Genomic DNA, 20,070 nt, shown 5'->3' with positions numbered 1-20,070 from the left:
TTCCCAGAGGTGCTCTGTGCTCTCTGATGGCTGTCTTGGGTGTCTAATGATGAAATGCAGCCACACATCAAGATTTTCTCCAACTAAACTCAGATTAAATAAATCCCTCCTTCAAGTGCCTTCTAAGAGATAGGAAGAAAGAGTTCCATTTTGGTTTCAGTGCTAGGCTTTATCCAACATAAGGCAGGACAAAGAAATATCAGTTCAGAAATATTTACCTCCTGTACTTTGTTTCTCCTTCATTCCTGAGCAAGTGACATGACTGGGAAAAAAAAAAACCCAAACAAAAGCAAAACAAAAAAACCCCAAACCCAAATCTGTATTAGTTCTTTTACTGGATAAGCAAGAGTATAATTCCATTTGAGGAGAGAGCATTATGTTCTGACTATAAAAACACACCGGACTCACCAGTAGATCAGTCATCAGAAGTTGCTGGTAGGAAAAAAAAAAAATCACATTAATGTCAATTTCAGGGACAAAATCTTCTAATTTTATATTTCTAATTAGATGCATTCAGAGAAAAGGAGAGAGGTGCTTCCCCAGAGCATTTCTTCAAGTGAGTCCTCTTGAGGTTTTAGGTACAAGGATGACACATGCACCTTGAATATGCCACATATTGGATCGGGTAGGATTCATAAATATCATTCCTGAAAAGCGAGAAGCTAAAGAATGAATAGGTGGCTGTAGCTGGTGCCTTCCTTTGGAGCTGTGGTCTTCTTTAACCTGGGCATGATGGTGTTTTGTCAGAGACCACGGCAGTCACACACCAGATGCTCGTTACACTTGGCGGGATCCAAAGAACTAACCAAAGAGAAAGAAGCAGACAAAATGAGAGGTTAAAGGCATTTGCACTAAACTCATCATGAGCTCCCAAAGGTGGGACGAAGAGAATGGCAGTGCCGTTCCCTGTGCTTACCCACAAGCAGCTAAACCCTTCCTTCTCTTGCCTTTCCAGGTGATGGCAATACAATTCCCACCACACTGAATAACGCCAAAAGAGATGGAGAGCCTTCAGGAAGCACAGTAGCAATTGAGAGTATCGCCAGCACAGACTGCAGAGCCTTTGAAAATTGAGGTTATCTACTTGACCACTGGCTTCTCATTGCTGAGCATCATGGGGTAAATAAAATAACTGAATGCATTTAGACTGGGCTACCCACAAAGAATAATTTTTTTATCTTGTTCTTCAGCCAGGATGTCAGTTCTTGAAGAACAGCACAACAGTTTTGTTTGTTTGTTCACTTTGAGGAATTCACACTTCAAACCCCAGTGTAAAACCAAGTTACCAGCAAAGGGGTCAAAGGGAGGGCAATCAAACTGATTCTTCTCATCTTTATGTCTGTACAGAAACGAGAAGAAAGTCTTCTTTTGACTCTGCAGGACCTCCAGTATCTGCATACATCGTCTTCCGTACCTTCACTGCCAAGCCAGCGCCAAAGTTCAGTGAAGCTACAGGTGGGCTCCTGCTTACTCTGAACTCTTAAAATGCCTCAAATGTGCCTGTCTGGATTGTGCTGCTTTCCATCGGTCCCTGCAGGTGAAAACTCACTTATTTATGCCTGAATATGGGCAGGAGTATATTTGATCTGGCATCATTTTCACCAACAGATTGCCGCAGGATCCACAGACAGAAACCTGAAGCTTTAGAAAGCTTTACGGTTTGTCAGGCACAATAGTCATGAACACTAATTTAGCACCTTCAGAGCAGAAAGCCAGTTCTCTGCCCCACAAATAGGGATGGATGCAATGATGGGCCACGGGGCACAAATATACCGATCCCCACTTTTTACAGCCTCTTTTATCTCTTCAGCAAACTCCTGCTATCAATTTAAAGGTAGCATACATTTTTGCGATTTATGTTCACTTTGTTCACATGATTTATGCTGGACAGAGGACTGAATTCGTTCTTCCTGCCATTCATTCAAGCTGATATTTCCCTTCACCTCTTTTCCATCTGTGAAACTCTCTGCTGTCCTCTTGATAGCACCTGCTAGGTCATAACTTGACAAGAAGCCTACAGGTGGTATTCCTGGTCTTGTATCTTTCTGACATTCTCTCTTGGATGGAACCCTAAATGTACATCTTTTGCTTTCTTGATCAGCATTTTTGTCCTAAGAGCAACCATTAGCATTTCTGCTACCTTTCTTTTCAGCAGTACCCGAGCCAAACCGTCCAAAATGCCCCGAGCAAAAGAATCAGCTCCACACAAACAGAAGACCCGGGAGCCAAGTGCAAAACTATGGTAATACTTACATGTAGTGTACGCACTGAAAACTTTAGGATTACTGTAGAATCAATAATTTGAATTAATGGAATTAAGATGGAATTAACACAACACCGGAGTATTAATAATATTCATTTTTAAGCCCGTTTTACAGAAAACGGTTAGTCCTTAGCAGTGTACTCGGATGCAAAACCAACTGCCCGGCACAAAACCACCATGCTGCCTTGCGCCTGGTGCTTCTGTCACAAGCAGGGATAAGACAGGAGATTGCCTTAGGCACTCCTTTTATCTAAAAGCAATTGAGGCCTTGGGGCAGATTTTCAACACAGGAACATCCCCTTTGTTCGGGTCAAGGATGTCCACGGCGGGATCACCTTACTGGGAAGGTCCCGTGAGCCCCCTGGGAATGCCACGAGGATACAGATGATCTTTAAACAACCAGAGAGGGAGTCTGGATTGAATGCTAGCTGCTATTTCAGAGGTGGTGTGGGATTCACCCGATGCATTCCTTGGTCCTTCAGCTGAATTCACCTCTAAGGCTCAGAGAGTCTTTCCTGCCATTGCAGATGTCATTAAGAAACAATGTCTATGTGTTTTCTACATCAGGATCCTCCAACTCAACAACTTGGAGGAAAAGAAATCCAGATGGAAAAACGTGCTCTCATTTGGAAACCACCCTTCAGGTAACTGCTTGATACAATTCCCTCTTTCCAGTAAAAGCACCAGGTCCCTGCCCACCTCTGTTTCAGATCCCCCAGACAGACCCGCTGTCAGTGCTGCCCCGAGCTGACCCAGAGCCCTTCCACATGCAGCATTAGGCCATTCTGACTCCGGTTGGAGATGAAAAGCACCACAGGGATGCAAAGCACCTCAACCCACCTTCGGGAATCCCTCACCAGCCTTGCCACCATTTCTGCTTTCTTTGTGCAACCACCACACACTTCTCAAGCATCTGCTTGGGAGGGTTTTAGAGGAAAAATACTTGAATGGAACCTTTGGAAATGTTTCCTCCCCTCTGATTAGACACCGCCATTTCCAACTGTAGGACCCGACGCCTTGCGGCAACACCTTCTATGTTCTCTGCCTGAGGTAATTTAAAATCTTACGAGAGGGATTCTGTGCCCAGCTAGATAAGGCCTGGACTAGCCCTTACCTAAGAGTGCAGCACCAAGTTCTCAGGTGACATCCCTTTTGTCTGACAGTGGAAATGAGGAATCAAGTTGGCTTCTTTGGGAAAATCCTCTAAGAGCTCAAATGACCAAAATGGGGTGACTTTTCCACCGAGGGGAGGTGCAGGGGGTGCTGGGCCAGAGTCACAGGCCCATTCGGTGACGCACAACTTGGGACTCCCAGCATCTGAATGGCTGTAGGATTGGCTACACTGTCCTCCTTTCCTTTTAAATGGGATCTCAGAAAACCAGCATCTGAAAAGATGCTTTATACAATCCCAGTGCCTTTCCAAACCAGGATCTTGAAGAACTAGCGCTTCCTGATGCAATTGCACCCACCACCCTACCCCGAAAAGCCACCCCAACAAGCCAAAGCCCAAAGGAAATAATTTTCAAGCATCTTAACGTGATGATATGCCCAGCACAGGATCAGGCTGTGTGAGAGCTCCAGCTCAAGGGAAAGCCAGAGTAAAGCAGCAGGAGAAGGACATGGCCATGGGGGACGATACTTGGCTGGTCCTGGGTTGTTGTGGAATCACAGCCTCAGTACATTATCTCCTCCCTCTTCACTAGAGCTTCCTGGAGAGAAATTACAAATCCTGTTCTCATGAGTCATCAATTGCTCAGTCCAGATAGTCATGGGTACTAACAAATACCTCACCACTGGTCAATAAATACATGGGTCAATGAGATATTAGCAGTTCCTGTGAGGTGTTAACTACTCTTGACTGAAATCAGAGGGACAGGGATCAGTGCTTTGTGTCATCAAATCCTTATCTAAGATTTCTTTTTGTCAGCCTCAACAGCACTAAGATGCACAAAAATATTAAAGACACATGCATGTTTTCCAGATCATGGGTGCATCCCCTATTATATTTCTTAATGCTCTTCTGTCTGGTTGTCTCTGTCATTAGGGCCCCAAAGAGGAGTCAAAGAAAATTGAAGATATTGTACGTTTCATGCAGTGGGGACCTAAGATTGTGTATCTGTTTTTTCACCTACTCACTGCATGACAAATCCCTCACACTCGTTGAAACTAACACACTTGAAAATGAGTCCTGAGATAACAAACCAGACATCAGAGGCAGAGGGCTACTGAAGGAGAGCCGAACTTGCCTTGGCATTACATATGCATGTACATCATCAGCTGCTGAACTGAAAGGCCCAAGGGAAAGAAATTACTTTTTTGTTTTCACCTTATACCTGTTAAAATATACTAATGTTTTTCCAGTTGGTACTTCTCAAGATCGTCAGACATCTCCTGTAGGTGCATCATATCAGATCACAAACAAATTAACAATGCTTTCACCTGTATTGTACTAAACGTTTGCAAAGCTTCCAGCCTGAGATCCAGCATTCCTGAACAAACTTACATGGCTAAATTTAAACCATTAACCCCCAGCATCTTATCAGCACTGATATTTTAATGAAGCTATTTATTAATTAAGGTAGCAAAATCCATCTCAAGTCAACACCCAATGAGAAAAAAATTGGTTGTTGTAAAATAAAAACTGAGTAAAACTTCCTTGAGAATGTAGAGATTGCTTAAATAGAAGGATTTTGACAATTTCCTCCTAATGAAGACATTTGCTGATAAAAGCTCCCTTGTAAAGCAAGACGTTCTGTAAAGATATATATTTATTTTTTAAAACAACTGAATCTCTAAATTATTTAACTGTCTCTGCAGTCACTCGGGGTCAGTGCAGTCACAAGAACGGGCTCAAACAAGGCCTCAGAGCAAACCTTCAGTAGCCAGTGCTTTATTCCAGCTCTCCAGGGCCAAAGCCTCGCTGCAGTGTTCTGCAATGGCTTTAAATTAAGAGAAAAGGCTGCAGGGGGGGCTTGTTATGCTTCCTCATGTCCAACTCGGGAGAGAAGAACAACTTCTACTCAAAAATCGCTAAGTAGTTATTTTTTGTCTCTTGAAACACAGTGATGATATCGCCCTACTTCTCCCCTCATCCTACACCGTCTCCAAAGGGCATTTCTGTTCCCTCCTGCAGCTTCTCCTCAAGGAAACAGTCTTTGAAAAGAGGTGTTCCCAGGATGAGAGTCTCCTTTCACCTTTCCAGTCTGGAAATATTTTAGATCATTTTAACTTCCTTTGCTTTTCTCATTCTGTTTTTCTTACAGGTGAAAATAATGATAGAAACATGCTTCTGTTGTACGTAGTATTTGAGGCACCTGAGAGTACAACTATTATGCTGCAGAGTAACAGTTCCAGATCCGTGTCTACGTTATCACTTTAGACCCAGCCTGTCAGAGGGACCTTCACTCAGAACATTCTACCTCAGACCATTACATGATAACAAGGTGTGCACAGCACAGTTAGGAACCAGGTTCTTCCTGCAGGCACAACTAACTAGGGGTGCAGATCACACATCACATAAACATCTAAACGCCTAATCGCATTATGTTTCAAAAAATGACTTATATTTCCTGTTTTTTTTGTTTTTTTTTTTTTTTTTTTTCCTCAAGAAATAATGAGCATTGAAAGAAACCCTAAAGCAAAAGCAGACAATTCATAGATACTGATGCACACTTGTATGCCGCATTGAGGACAACTCTCACAGCAGCAAGATCACTGCAGTTTTGCTACTACAAGATCACAGCCCTGATCTTCAGAGCTGAGCTCTTCTTTTACTGTGCTCCTCAGGCAGGTGGCCTCAAAATACATGGCATAGCCAGGAGGACCACATGCAAAAGAAATGTGAGAGAACGTAGAATGACACAGCAGAGTCCACTTCATACAGTGTGGCACATGTAGAAAGATCTCATGCCCACTAGAAAGCCCTACATAAGCCTCAAGTTTATACAAGAATCTGCATTTCAGCAGCATCCCACTGAAGTGACACAGATACAGTATACCAGTCACCAAAACCTAACTCAAACTGATGATGATGATTCATGAACAAAATTTCCGCTCAACAGTACCCCTTGCTTTCTACGATCGTTGCAACAAATTGTGTTTCTCCAGACTGTAGAGTGCATTCACGGTCATTATCCATATACATTATGCAACAGTCCCCAGAAACATTGAGAACCTGCTGGTCATCCATCAAGGGAAGGAACCAGGAGTTTAACAAAAAGCATACTTGCCATTATGGGGACTGCCTGGCAAATTTACAGGCACACAAAGACCACCATTCTCTCCACATGCCCCCAACAGTTGTAACTGAACTTTTTTTTTTTTCCTTTTTTTTTTTTCCCCTCACCCAGTTTTCTATTATCTCAGTTATCTTAAAATGGCACACTATTTTCATGGCCATGTTGAAATGACCAGAATTCTTTTATTTCTCAAGATGTGTATGATTTTAGCTGTGTTAACTCTTTCATCTCTAAGTGCTGGTCCTTTGCTCAGGTGATACAGCAAATAATGTAATACTGAACCTTAAAGAAGGACTTTTTGAGCTCATGCTTGTCCCTGGTTTCACACTAGGATAAAATATTCCTGAAGTTTGGCAGATGAGAGCATAATTAAAAGCAACCTTGAAGAAAGTAGTATTATTTCCTAAATACCTGAAATAATTAAATATTCCCATACAAAATAGCTAAGAACACCGCCTAGAAACTTCTCTTCAAAGAGTGGACTGAGCCATCCCAGAAAGGGATTACCATATCTAGTTATCATCAATTAAACAAGAGCTTCACAGATGGAAAACTTGTCTGGCAATAAATTCCTACTACATCAATTTTCAATCATCTCAGAAGACAGTAACACAGTACATCTGAAATCTTCACAGCAGTCTTTCTTCCCTCTGAACACCTCTCTTTCATTACATTGCTGCAGACAGCAAGCAAAAGAAGATCTTTCAGACTAAAATGAAATTTGTTAATAGAAAAAGACCAAATATACATTATTTAAGACAAACCAGGTGGGTGAAAGTACAATAAAGTCATAAATGTGACTGCTAGATATACAGTAAGAACTGTGAGCTCCCACAGACTGTTGCTTATTTGCACAATTGACATTATTTTCTTACAGCATAAAGAAAACTTTAAAAAGGAGTAAATTACATTTATACCACCTGGAAGCCCTTTGTGTTTTAGTAGACTTGATGTACCTGAGAATAAACCCTGTATTCAGCTGCTCAAAGCCTGTCAGTGTTTCCCCACACCCTGGAACACCCACCCCAGGCAGTATATACCTGAAGGCAGCCCCTGAACTGCCTGACTTACAAGCAGTTGCATGAACACCATGCTCATCTTCTCCACTGTTCATTTTTGTTGCTCTCACTCTTGCTTTCTATTCTCTCACTCAAGTTTTACCTGTAGCTGAGAGAATACATCATAGATGTGTTAGAACAATTTTAACATAATTGGAAGCACTTTCGTATTTGTATGTGATATTGATTCTGTCCCAAACATTTGTCGGCCAGTAGTCAAGGCAAAAATGACTATGCGTTACCACATGTACAAACACTGATATGCGAGAAGTCCTAAAGGATACTCACATAAGCTACATAATTGTTCTGTAATGCTCATATTTTCCAATTTTTTCAGCCCATTACTTGTCATTCTCCTATGCTTCAACGCAAAACCAAAAGACTTGTTTATGTGAAAGTCAGCATTATTTCCTCGCTTACCTTGCACATGCCAATTCCCTAACTGGGCAACTGTTCAAACAGAAAAGAACAATTATTTATGGCTTACTTTATCAACTACAACAAAGAAGCCCCATGAACAACACACCAGGCTGGGTACAGGTGTCAAAAATCACAAAGCTCTCTAAAAGAAGATGAGATGAAGCAATGACTGTACTCTTCTTTTACAGCTCCTTTCCAACTACTCTAAATTACATTTTTGCTTCAGAATATGGTGGTAGGCTTTAGTTCATTTTAAGAACTTTTCCCTCTAAATATGAAGATATAAATACAATGGAAAAACCAAAACAGTATTTATGTCACACTATATCTTTTAAAGCTCTCATTCCCTTCATCATTCTGTAATAGAGTTCATGTATCCCCTGTGAGTTGCCCCTTCATAATTACCGAGGAAGAACAGCACAAATATAGAAATATCAGATGGGAAGTCCAGAACGGAAGCAAGCATACAGAGAGCATCAGGAGAGTGTCTTTATCTTTCCTTTTCTCCCTCCCCATTTCAGTGTAAGGACTATGGGAACACACAGACTATGGGAAAATAGTGACTGTGAACAAACAGCAGCAGAACAAAACAGCACTGTCCTTGGTCAGGTCCAGGAGACAGCAGGTCTCCACAAGAGCACAGCTCCACCCAGACAATGGTTATCCATGCTTGGATGCACTGCCTAGCCACACTGCCATCAAAGGAGCAATTATTAAAAGGATCAGTATCTTTTACTTGTGCTTTATGTTAGAGCAGAATTATTTGTTTTATTTTGTTTCCCTTCAAACAATGGGCACTATCAAGAACAGGTTAAAAACAAGCACACCTACACAACCTCCCTAGCGCCTTGCCAGCTAAAGGGGTGAGCCTCTGCCTCCTCAAGCACAGGAGACCAGTTAGATGAAGGTGGCCAGCTGAGAGTTCCCTGCCATGGGCTCAAGTTGACAATTCAAATTGACTATTTTTTGACAGATGTTAAGTTTCTGCATGAAGCTGAGCATCATGCTATCGTGTAAAAAGGCGAGCAAAAACTTCAGCAAGGTCTTACTACAAAGTCAATGGATATGAACATTTCTCCCAGCTCTCACACAGAATTGAGGTGTTCCAGCAATTATCAGTATCCCTTCCTCTCTTTAGAGTTTCCCTGCAAGCAATAGAACTAGATGCAGTCTCTGCTCAAAATGAATCAATTAATGGCAAAGACTCCTCGGCATGAGAAGAGATAGTGCATCAGGGGTATTAGGATCAGGCTTTAATGCCCAAAACCAGTCTTACAGCCACTTTTGAACCAGAACAAATACCAGTGCTACACAACATCAGCTGTCCAAGGAGTTGGGTCCCCACCCAAAATAGAACTTAAGATTAAACAGGTTAATTCTCTTCCTCTATCAAGAGAAAAGTGTTTCTGCTCTCTGTTTAAAGCTATTCCTAAACAAAGATAGAACACATTCATCTGTAGAAACTACCATTCAGGTCAGAGAAAACCCCTTTTTAAACATTAACAAGTTACCCCTCTTCAGCACTTCCTATAAAATAAATATTACCTATAAAATGAAGGCAGTATTACAAAGAGGAAAAAAAACCCCAAACCATAGATCAAAACCAGAACTACAGGAGGCATATCCCATTGAATTTGGGCAATACCTTCCTGGCAACTATTTCTGACCCAAGAGACTTCTAAACCAACACCTACCACAAAAGGTTTTTTCTTCTTCAGGTGTTAGCTAGCAGAGATCACTGTTCTTTTAACTGGACATCGTTTCTCTAGAACAAGAGCACTTTCCACTCAACTTTCTTCCCCAAAAGGAAACACCTTAATGGTAAAACTGCAGTGACAAAGAATTTCATGTGTGTAATACCTCTGGAGGCACCAGAGTTCAAATCAAACCTTTACAAAACCAAAATATCTAGGCTGTCTATAGGAGTTGAACACTTCAGAGACACTCAAACTTACCACCTTAGCTTTCCCCTTTGAGTGAAACCCCAAGAAATTGAAGAAACATGTGATCCATATGGCAGCTGCTTATCCAAACGCCAGCACACACAGACCTTCCTAAGCAGAGCCTTTGCTTGTGGTTTGCTATCGAGCATCTAAGGTGCTGTCTGCACTTCCACATCAGTGAATATCCCCAACATACTGTCACTGTGTCTGATGGCTGCTGGTGGAATCAAGGGAGGCTCCTCTTCTGAGGTCAGGGAAGACTGTGATATGGGCAAAAACAAGACAAGAGGAAAGGCCACTGGTGGATTTGGACATGGTTCCAACAAATACACAGTATAGTACTTACACAGTTGGAAAAGCAAAAAAGGCCTCAACACCCTCTGCTATCATCTCACTAGTCCCTAAACACTGAAGGCTGCACCCGACTCCCCCACGGCAGAAGAGCAGAGTCCTTTAGCTGATGGGCTCAGGTAAGCCAAGTAGAGAACAGCTAGAAATAACACTGCTAAGTGATGAGAACTGGTTGTAAACTCAGACACCATTTTGATTCATTAATCTCCAACAGCTAAAGACAAACCTAAAGCAAAATCAACATGATTGTAGACTAAGCACTCATACTGGGGCTAATTTTCAGCCTTCTGAGAGAAAATGATCAGAGACAGACACTTCATTGCGAGTAGCCAGATTAGTGCTGCTTCAGCAAGCCTACAGTTAGTTCCCGTTAACTAACCTGGTTTAGAAGCTGGTAACACCATCATTAACCTTAGCTTCAATTTGAAGTGAAACCTGTCCGCCTCCTGATGATACTGTACCTGCCCTACAAGCCAGTGCAGTTTATCTCTAGTCTTTTTGTGGCATTGCCCCGGTGATGAGCTGTGACTGATTTTCCACTAAGGGGCATAAACATTCAAGACCTCCCTGGGAAAGCAGCAGAGCAGAGGTACTGTTTTGCTGGCTCAGCATGCAGTGGCCACTTGAAATCCTACCAAATGACTGCAGGGAAGCCAGGAGCCCACTACAAGTGGCCGCAGGAGCTAAGAGCCATCAGCAGCGAGCCAGCCAGAGAGAGACAGAGCAACACCACAGCGCCAGTCATACCCCCCAAGGCAAGCTTAGTGTTCCAGCAGCAACAGTCTGGACCAACTTAAAATATGAATGGTTTATGCATTCACTTCTCGGAGCAGCTTGTTAGGTTACCAATACCAACATTCTATAGAATTATGTCCCCTAAGTTAATTGATGAGATTCAAAGATAAAGGAAGAAAACAAAACCACAAGTAACCAACTAAAAACCACTTCAATTACTATTTGTTTAAATCCACCCATCTGAAATCTGTCTTCAGCAACCCCACCTTCTGCTGTTCACTGTTATCTCCTACCATATACTTGCTCAGGCAATGCGATATATCAGTAAATCCTCAGAATATTTACTACAAAATGCAGCTTTCCAGTATTGAATTTCAGGTTATTGTTAGCTGATATTCTTCAGGGCCTACATGCATATATACAAAGTACTTCTGACAAAAATCTCTTTAGTGAAATAGGGTACCTTACACAGATAAGATCCTCCACATTTTTAAGAAAAATCTAAAGTTTGATGAAAATAATTTTGACAAATTTTTCTCTGTTCTGGGGATAATATTTGAATAGCACACCAATATTTTCTCTGCAGCAGTTTCACCTTTCAGTAGATTTCATATGTTGATGCAGAAAGGTTCAGGTACCTGACTTCTCATGCATATAAAAAAAGTTCCTCAAAACTGCCCTTCAAAAATCTGCTTAAAGTTTCACTCTCCTTTAATCATTACATTTTAGTATTCTAACATTCTAACAAGAGTCATGAAGCACTTTGCCAAATAAAATACGATAAAAATCCTTCCAGGTGAAGTTTTTCTTTTTAATAGGTTGCAACACATAATTCATCTGAGAAAAAGCTACACGGTCAGAAAACGACAGACTAAAATATCACACTTTTTCCATTCACATCGGCACATTGCTTATTGTTAGCATTGTTGTATGACTCCAGTAACACACTCCCTCATAAATAGCAGCCCCTCAGAGACACCCCACTTAGTAAAGAAACTATCTCAAACAAACACAACCAACAGTGCCAGAAGGTCAGCTGATGGATGGGACGGGTGTTAAAGCCCAGATCTGAGCATATAATCTTCCCCATACACCGAAGATAGAGTTCAGCCTGTGACACAGGCATCATCAAAATATTTAACTGTGATAATATTAATGTGCATCCCTCTATGGGTAAGAGCTGATTCTACAGAGCTAATAGTCGTATTCTCCCCATCACAAAACCTTCAAGCTATCTCGCCAATATAGCAGCTCGAAGTACTTCACTAGGATTCGCATTCACCAACGCGGTTACAGGTGCCTGCATACAGCCGGGACAGGCAGACACGCACACCCAGCCGTACACATTTCACAGGGCACAACTGCAGGAGAAAAATAAAAGCAGAGAAACTGTAGACAGAGATTAGAAGCTTCCTTAAATCAATTGATACACTGGAAAAGGATGCAAGTTTCTGGGTGCACTGTAAACCAATCTAAATCCAGACTGCTGTCTGTCATCCCACCTCTCCACTCCACAGCTGTGCCCATGGCTCTGCTTCTCCCCTGCAGCCCCAGCAGCGTTAGGAGCCTGCACATACTCCAACAGTCAGGAAGCAGATCCAGCTCAGCACCAATTGAGCACAGACGCTCAGCCAAAGGAGAAAAATCCCCTCAGCCTGGGTTAGACCCATTTAATTGCCACAGAACTACTCTATGAAAATACACTTCAAGTAAGCGAGAAGTATCTGATCTGTACAAGGTACAGGATTTACCTTGGGGATATTGAAAGAAATCATCTCTCCCTCCTCTCTCCTCACAATTCTTCCCTTGGGTCAATATTTCTGACCTCACAGCTACATGATCAGACACTTCAACTGACTTATCGAGCCAAAAAATTGACACAGCAAAGTCTTAAATTTAAAAGATTAGCCTAAACTACTTACAGGAATTGTGCACTGAGCAGAAAGCTCCTTAGCCCACTCTGAACAGACAGGAAGAGTTTGTAAGAGAGGAAAAATAGGACAAGATTGCCACCTTCTACTGAAAAGGGACAGGCATTTACAAGCAAATATCCCCTGTGGCATACAGGGGCAGCAGCTGAAAAGGGGTAAGAAACGACAGCAAAGTCTACAGCGAGTACATAAACAACTACTTTTAGCCAAGAATAAACATTGAGACTGTTGAATTTTACAAGTTTATCAAACACACACTCTCCTATAAATGTTTTCTAAATCATATCACCCTACCATTAACTCTACAGACAAGCTTAAAATACAAGATGCACAGACTATAACATATGAAAACAGACAGCTGATGTATTTATAAAGCACATCTCCATAAAATCAGTGATACCCTCTAACAGATTAGAAATTCTCAGGTATCACATTTATATTAGAGATATTCCTTTAGAACATACTGACTTGCAGAAACAAGACTCTACAACTGTGAAGTTGTAAAGTAGGTAGGTATATTTATATATGTAGGCTAGGCGCATGGGGGATCGCTCCTCCACAAACATGCGCATCCTTTGCAGCTCTCGTCCTGCTTATATATTACAAAATAATGCATATTCATAGAATAGTCACCTGTCTTACTATGGTATACAAATTTCTGGCTTTAATATTCCTAACTAAATATCGGTATAGGGCCTCTGCCCCCCAGTGTCCTTTTCTGTGCTCTTCCCTTACCTGGTGTCTGGTCAAATAAGAGGGAACTACTACCTTCCCTTGGGGAGTGACGGCCCAACCTTCTGCATTATACGATCCTTCCAGATCTGCAATAAGCTTTTGGTCTTCTTTAGTATTAGTAGGCTTACCTTCTAAGATGGTCTGTCCATCAGGGACTAAAGCATCCTCTATTTTTACCTCTCTTTTGGCTGCTTGTTTTGCCTCTCTGTCCGCCAGTTCATTTCCTCTTTCCAAGTCTGAGTTCACCTTTTGGTGTGCCTTAATATGCATGATTGACACTTTTCTTGGAAGTTGGACAGCTTCCAGTAGTCTCAAAATTTCCTTCCCATGTTTGCTGTGTTTCCCTTGTGAATTTAGCAGTCCTCTTTCATTCCAGATTGCTCCATGAGCATGTACAACTCCAAAGGCATACTTCTGAGTCTGTATAAATGTTCACAGTTTTGCCTTGGGCTAATTCTAGAGAACGGGTCAGAGCGATTATCTCTGCCTTTTGTGCAGAGGTATTCACAGGCAGCGGTCCTGATTCCAATATTTCTTGGGTGGTAGTGACAGCATACCCAGCATACCTTTTGCCACTCAAGACATAGCTACTCCCATCTGTAAACCAGTTCTCGGTATCTTCCATAGGGTTGTCCTTCAAATCTGTGTGGCTTGAGTATGTTGTCTCGATGGTCTCCAGGCAATCATGTTGCACTGGTTCTCCTGTGTTTTCACTAAGGCAAGAAGCTGGATTGATAATGTTAGTCACTACAATCTCCATGTCATTTTATTCCACTAATTCCGCCTGATATTTTAAGAATCTTTGGGGCGAAAGCCAGTATACCCCCTTTAATTTCCAATACTGCAGACACTGTGAGATACAAATACAGTCATTTTCTGGACTAAGGTGAATTTTTGTGTCTCCTGCATGTTTAAGATCACTGCTGCAACTGCTTGTAGGCATCCGGGCCAACCTTTAGCAGTTGTATCTAGTTGCTTGGAGAAATAGGCGACTGCCTGACGATACGGGCCTGTCTTGTGCCAGTATTCCCAATGCAATTCCCTGTTTCTTGTGTGAAAAGAAAAAGAATGGCTTACTTACATCTGGGAGTCCCAAGGCCGGAGCTGACATCAGAGCCTTCTTTAGTAAGCCAAAGGCTCGTATGGCCTCCTTATTCCACTGGAGGTTTTTCTGTTCAGTGACAGTGCATATAAAGGTTTAACAAGTAGTCCATAGTTATAGATCCATAGCCTACACCAACTGGTCATTCCCAGGAACATTTGCAATACCTTCACTGTTTGTGGCCTTGGAGTCTGACAAATTGCCTCCTTCTGAGCTTGTCCTAGGGTTCTTTTCCGGCACTGATTTTGTAGTCCAGATAGATCACTTCAGTCTGCACCACTTGGGCCTTCTTTTTAGATACCCGGTAGCCCTGAAGTCCCAGAAAATTTAAAAGGCTTACTGTCCAGGTTGCACAGGCCTCTTTGTCTTGGTGGCGATTAGGATGTCATCTACATACTGCAGCAGCTGTCCCTCTTCAGGTGGAGTTGGGGCTTCCCACAGTTCAGGGTCTTTGGCTAATTGGTTGCCAATAGAGTGGGGCTGTTTTTAAATCCTCGTGGCAGCACCGTCCAAGTTAACTGGGTTTTACGTCCATTCTTAGGATTTTCCCATTCAAATGCAAATATTTTCTGACTGGCTTCGAGGAGAGAGAGGCAAAAGAAAGCATCCTTGAGGTCTAAAACAGTAAACCAGATTATCTCGGGAGTTAATTTTGTCAACAAAGTGTTATTTATTGCTCTCAGATCCTGAACTATCCAGTATGACCCGTCGGGTTTCCGGACAGGTAATATGGGAGTATTAAAATTAGATTTACACTCCTTTAATAATCCTATTTGCAAAAACTTCTCTATAACTGGCTGGATCCCTTCCTGATCCTCCTTTTTTTAAAGGGTATTGCTTAATTCTTACGGGTTGTTGTCCTTCCTTAGGTTTTACCTCTACGGGTGAAGCATTCTTCACCCTCCCAGGTGTGTCAGTGGCCCACACTCCAGGATACACTTGATCGATAATTTCCTCACAAATTTCTCCTTCTGTGGGGAGACTAGTTAGAGATAAGCTCATGATTTGTGCAAGTTCTTTGTTGTTTACCTCCAGAGTAATCTCTCCATTGTTAAAGGTAATGGTTTCTCCTGATTGTTCTAGTAAGTCTCTTCCTAGGAGCGCTTTTGTGGAGTAAGGCATATACAGAAACTTGTGTAACTGCTTTCCCAGTTTATATTTCAAAGGTTTGCAAAAATATGCCTTTTCACTTTGGCTAGTAGCTTCCACCACCGTAATACAGTCTTCATTTTTCCCTTATAATCCTTTTCCAGGGCAAGCACTAAAGGATCTTGTGGTGGAACTAGTCCACAGTCCCTCTGCCACTCCAGGTGATTTCGGAGGGTAAAGAAAATGTCTGCGTAAAACACCTTATCCTACTTCCCTTCCCTCTGTAAAAACAAAATTAATTGCAAAAGCATGTTATAGTCTAAGGTCCCATTTAGTGGCCATTTAGCTTCTTCCTCCAATCTGTAAAGTGGCCACCAGTGGTTACAGTATTTAATAAGGGTCTTGCTTTCTGTACTTCCCCTCCCCACTATGTCTTTCCAGTGTGTTAATATGCAATCTAATGGTCTTTTCTTTACAGTTCTTCCCTGTCTACTCCCCATTATTATTCCTCCTTCCTAAAATCTTTTCTCTCCACCTATAGCGGTTTCTACACTGTCTTTTAACCTTCTCCCACTCTTCCTCCTTCACTTCCCAAAGTTCCAGTATCTTATGACTTCTTCCCCACACAAATTTAATAATTATCGAGTCCCATCTTTTGACCGAGAGGTCTAACGACACCTCTTCTTCCTGGCACTCTGCACACCTCGACCTCCTCTTATCAGACACACAGTACCACTTACATCGACAATCTACACACTCTGCTAATACCTATGCTTGGTGAGAGTTCCCCTTACCGGGGGCAGGAACACAAAGAAAGCAGGGGATTCTCCCATGGACCTGGGGGGTATAATCGGCTGGTTGTTCCCAGTCTAATGCTACCAGCTGCCCAGAAGACATTGTGTACAGTCCTTCTAGCAGGTATAAATCATTTCCCCGTGCCAACCATTCATTCCTTCTACACAAATAATCACTAGATTCCAACCCAAACCAATGGAGATCTCCGGTTCATGCAATGTTTTCACAAAACAGACAAAGACAGTGCATTATTTAAACAGATAGAAACTTCTCATTTGTTTTGCAGCGGTTGTTCTCACTCACGCCCTGCAGGCACACAGACACACAGGGACACAGACACTCATCACACTTAAAGGGCCCGTCACGCTTTCCACTCACACCGTGAAATACACCAGAGTTAAAACAGTCATCAAGTCCGTGTGTAACATATATCATAAGCCATTAACAATTTGCCGTAAGTTCAGAATCTAACAGAACACCACAAGTTTCAGCAGGTTGCAACAAATATCAATCCCGAGGTGGTCAATGACACTCCTGTGAACCTCGAGAACCAAAACCAAATGGGTACCCTCTCCTTGGGACCACGCTGTGCGCCAGACGTCTCTGAGCATCTTACTAGCAGCCCGTTACCCTTTAAACATACCATTGTCCGCGATTTAGATGGTCCTTGTCTACTCCCGCAGTGGACAGCTGGGAGCAGAGTTCCCTCAAGAAAAGCTCGGGGTGTGCACCTAGGATGTCCACCTGGCAGCTATCCTAGCAGCTGAGTAGAGAATGTCCCATCTGGGATGCCAACATGACTTGCGGAAACACGACTCTACAACCGTGGAGTTGTAAAGTAGGTAGGTTTATTCAGCGCTGGGCGCATGGGGGATCACTCCTCCACAAGCATACGCATCCTTTGCAGCTCTCGTCCTGCTTATATATTACAACATAATGCATATTCATAGAATGCTTATACATATACATAATATATCACTGCCTCCCCTCGCTTCTCATGGTAATCAGGTCTCCTCCTCTTGTGTCTGCACGTTTAGCTCCTTTGATGGTCACAAATTCCTGGGCGGGGGTCTTATAGATGAAGTATCTCCTCTTCCTCGCTGATGAACTTTTTACCCTGTCCTTCTGCTCAGCCTCAGTTGTTCCCTGGCACCTGGCTAAACTGCCAGGCTAGTTTGTGCTAGAACTTGAGGTGATCTATTGCTGACATGTACCACTTCAAGGACACTATGAAGCTTCTGTCTGAGCCAGAAGATAATATCTTAGCAACACTATCAGCACCTGGTATGTCTTCGCGCATAGCCCCCTCATCTTGGCGCAAGCTCCTCAGTCTTGTGACATCTAACTAAAATTGTTTAAATTCCCTATCTAAAATAGATTTCAGAACTTGGTGAGAGCAAGGTAAGGATTTCTTTTTATATGTTCTTATCAAAACAGCTGAAGCCTTTTTATTTCTTTCAGAGGCAGTACTACTAGGATTGATATTGAAGTTCAACTTTTAACTTTTCTTAAGTTTTGAGTAGGGCTGTAGTAACTGCCATTGAAATAGGGTATAAAAGATACTTCAATTCAAGACCTTGAAATCTTCGGGGCACTGGATAGATGTGTGAAGTGGCTCTATCCGCTGATGTGTAGCAGTTAACAAAGCTGAAACAGCGTATTGTGGGGTGAGACAGATGGTCAGTGGCACTAATCTTGCCCCAAACAGCCTGCAGCACCCAGTCTAGTTTGAAATGATTACCCTAGATTTGCCCTTTGTATAGCTCTTTGATTGTGTTAATTTATGTGTGTCTGCTGTTAGGAAGACTAATAATGGGTCTTAATTTCTGTGAATTAATGAAAGGACTGCTATATTACTCCTTTTTTTTTTTTTTTTTCCTTTTTTTTTTTTTTTTAGTTGCAAGCACTCATTTCAGAAAAACAGTAGCAGTCTATTAGACTAACAATTCATCAGGGAATGAGAATACATTGTTTACGGAGGCTGTTGTAGTCTTTCTAAAAAACTTGTATGCTGCCTGAACTTGCACATATATCAATGTGTATCATATCTTCTAAAGTAAACTCTTTCTCTTCTACCCACAGAGTCTCCCCCATTCAGCAGTAGCAAAAGTTGGCGGCAAAATATTTATATTTGGATCTTACTGGCTCGGAGTACACACTAAAGGTAGAACTTTCATTGTCTGGTGATAGTTCTAATGTTTGAAAGTGACCTCCAGCAATAACAGAAGACATGGAATCTCTTTGCAGGTGCTGACAAAGATGCTGTTTCTGTTGCTCCTAGGCATGTAGAAAGATCAGATTCCTTTCAGACATTCTTTGAAAAACTAAAACATCAGGAAGAAATAAAAAATCTTGAGTGACTGAGCTCTCTCATTGATAATTGTGCAACTTTTACAAAAAGAATATTCATGTTAAAGACTCATATTGGTAGTTGATGTCTTACAAGCCAAAATTTAGAAGCTGTTGTTTCTGAGCACCTTCTGAAATACTGTTTCCTGCAGCGTGAGAAGTCAAGGTTCCTTTCCTCGGTGACTGTACGTCACATAAGGATCTTTGTGGTACACTTCTTCCCTGCCCCTGGTGTGAGAATGAGTCAACTATATCAGAAAGCAAGGTTGTCCCTAGGAGCCTTGCTTTAATCTTAGGTCTAGTAAGGGGCAGGAAGAGGAAGGGGCAGCCTGAAAACTAAGGAAGTTGAAGGTGATGTGGAAAGGCTTCTGTCAGTGCCTTTGCCATGGTATCCCTCTGGATGTACTTTAGAACCTCTAATTCCTTCTCCTCTGGTCATGTTCCTCTGGCCACTCAGCCCAAGAGGTTGTGGAAGGGCCGCACGCTGTCAGATTGACATTGAATGTGTAGGGGCTGAGCTGTGAACGTACAAACTGCTTTGTAAAATCACCCTCAGGTGCATCTGTTGCACACCTTGTGTGTGAAACAACTCCTGAGAAGTGTTTCTCTTAGCCTGGTCTTCCTCGTGCAGGCAGTTTGAAAGACTTCATGTGCACAGCAAATGAGCCTTTGCTGAAATGACTTGTCACCTGAGAACAGACTCTCAGTCGGCTGCGGCACAGTTCTGACAAGGGGTCTGCAGCATTGAAAACTGTCCCATAAGGTACCTGACAGCACCTCAGTCACAGTAGAAAAACAAAATAAGGAAGGCTAGGGCATGCTGTCAAATGTGGACAGAACTTTTTAGATTTCTCTGGATGTTAACCAGTAGTAAGATAGCTACAGAAATCTCTTTTCTTCCTCGCTGCCAAGGGAAGCACCTTACCAGCAGTGGCACTGGTGGCTCCTTGTGCACTGCTGGTTCATTACAGCACAGGATCAGCCTCTGAATCTCTTGGCTAAGTCACTTTTTAAAGCCATTATTAGACTGGTCATACTGCTTGCAGCTTACTAACTTTTTT

The sequence above is a fragment of the Athene cunicularia genome (assembly GCF_003259725.1).
Source record: "Athene cunicularia isolate RWA chromosome 2 unlocalized genomic scaffold, athCun1 chr2_part2, whole genome shotgun sequence".
In the NCBI taxonomy this organism is placed as follows: domain Eukaryota; kingdom Metazoa; phylum Chordata; class Aves; order Strigiformes; family Strigidae; genus Athene; species Athene cunicularia.
Note: the sequence above shows the minus strand (reverse complement) of the source record.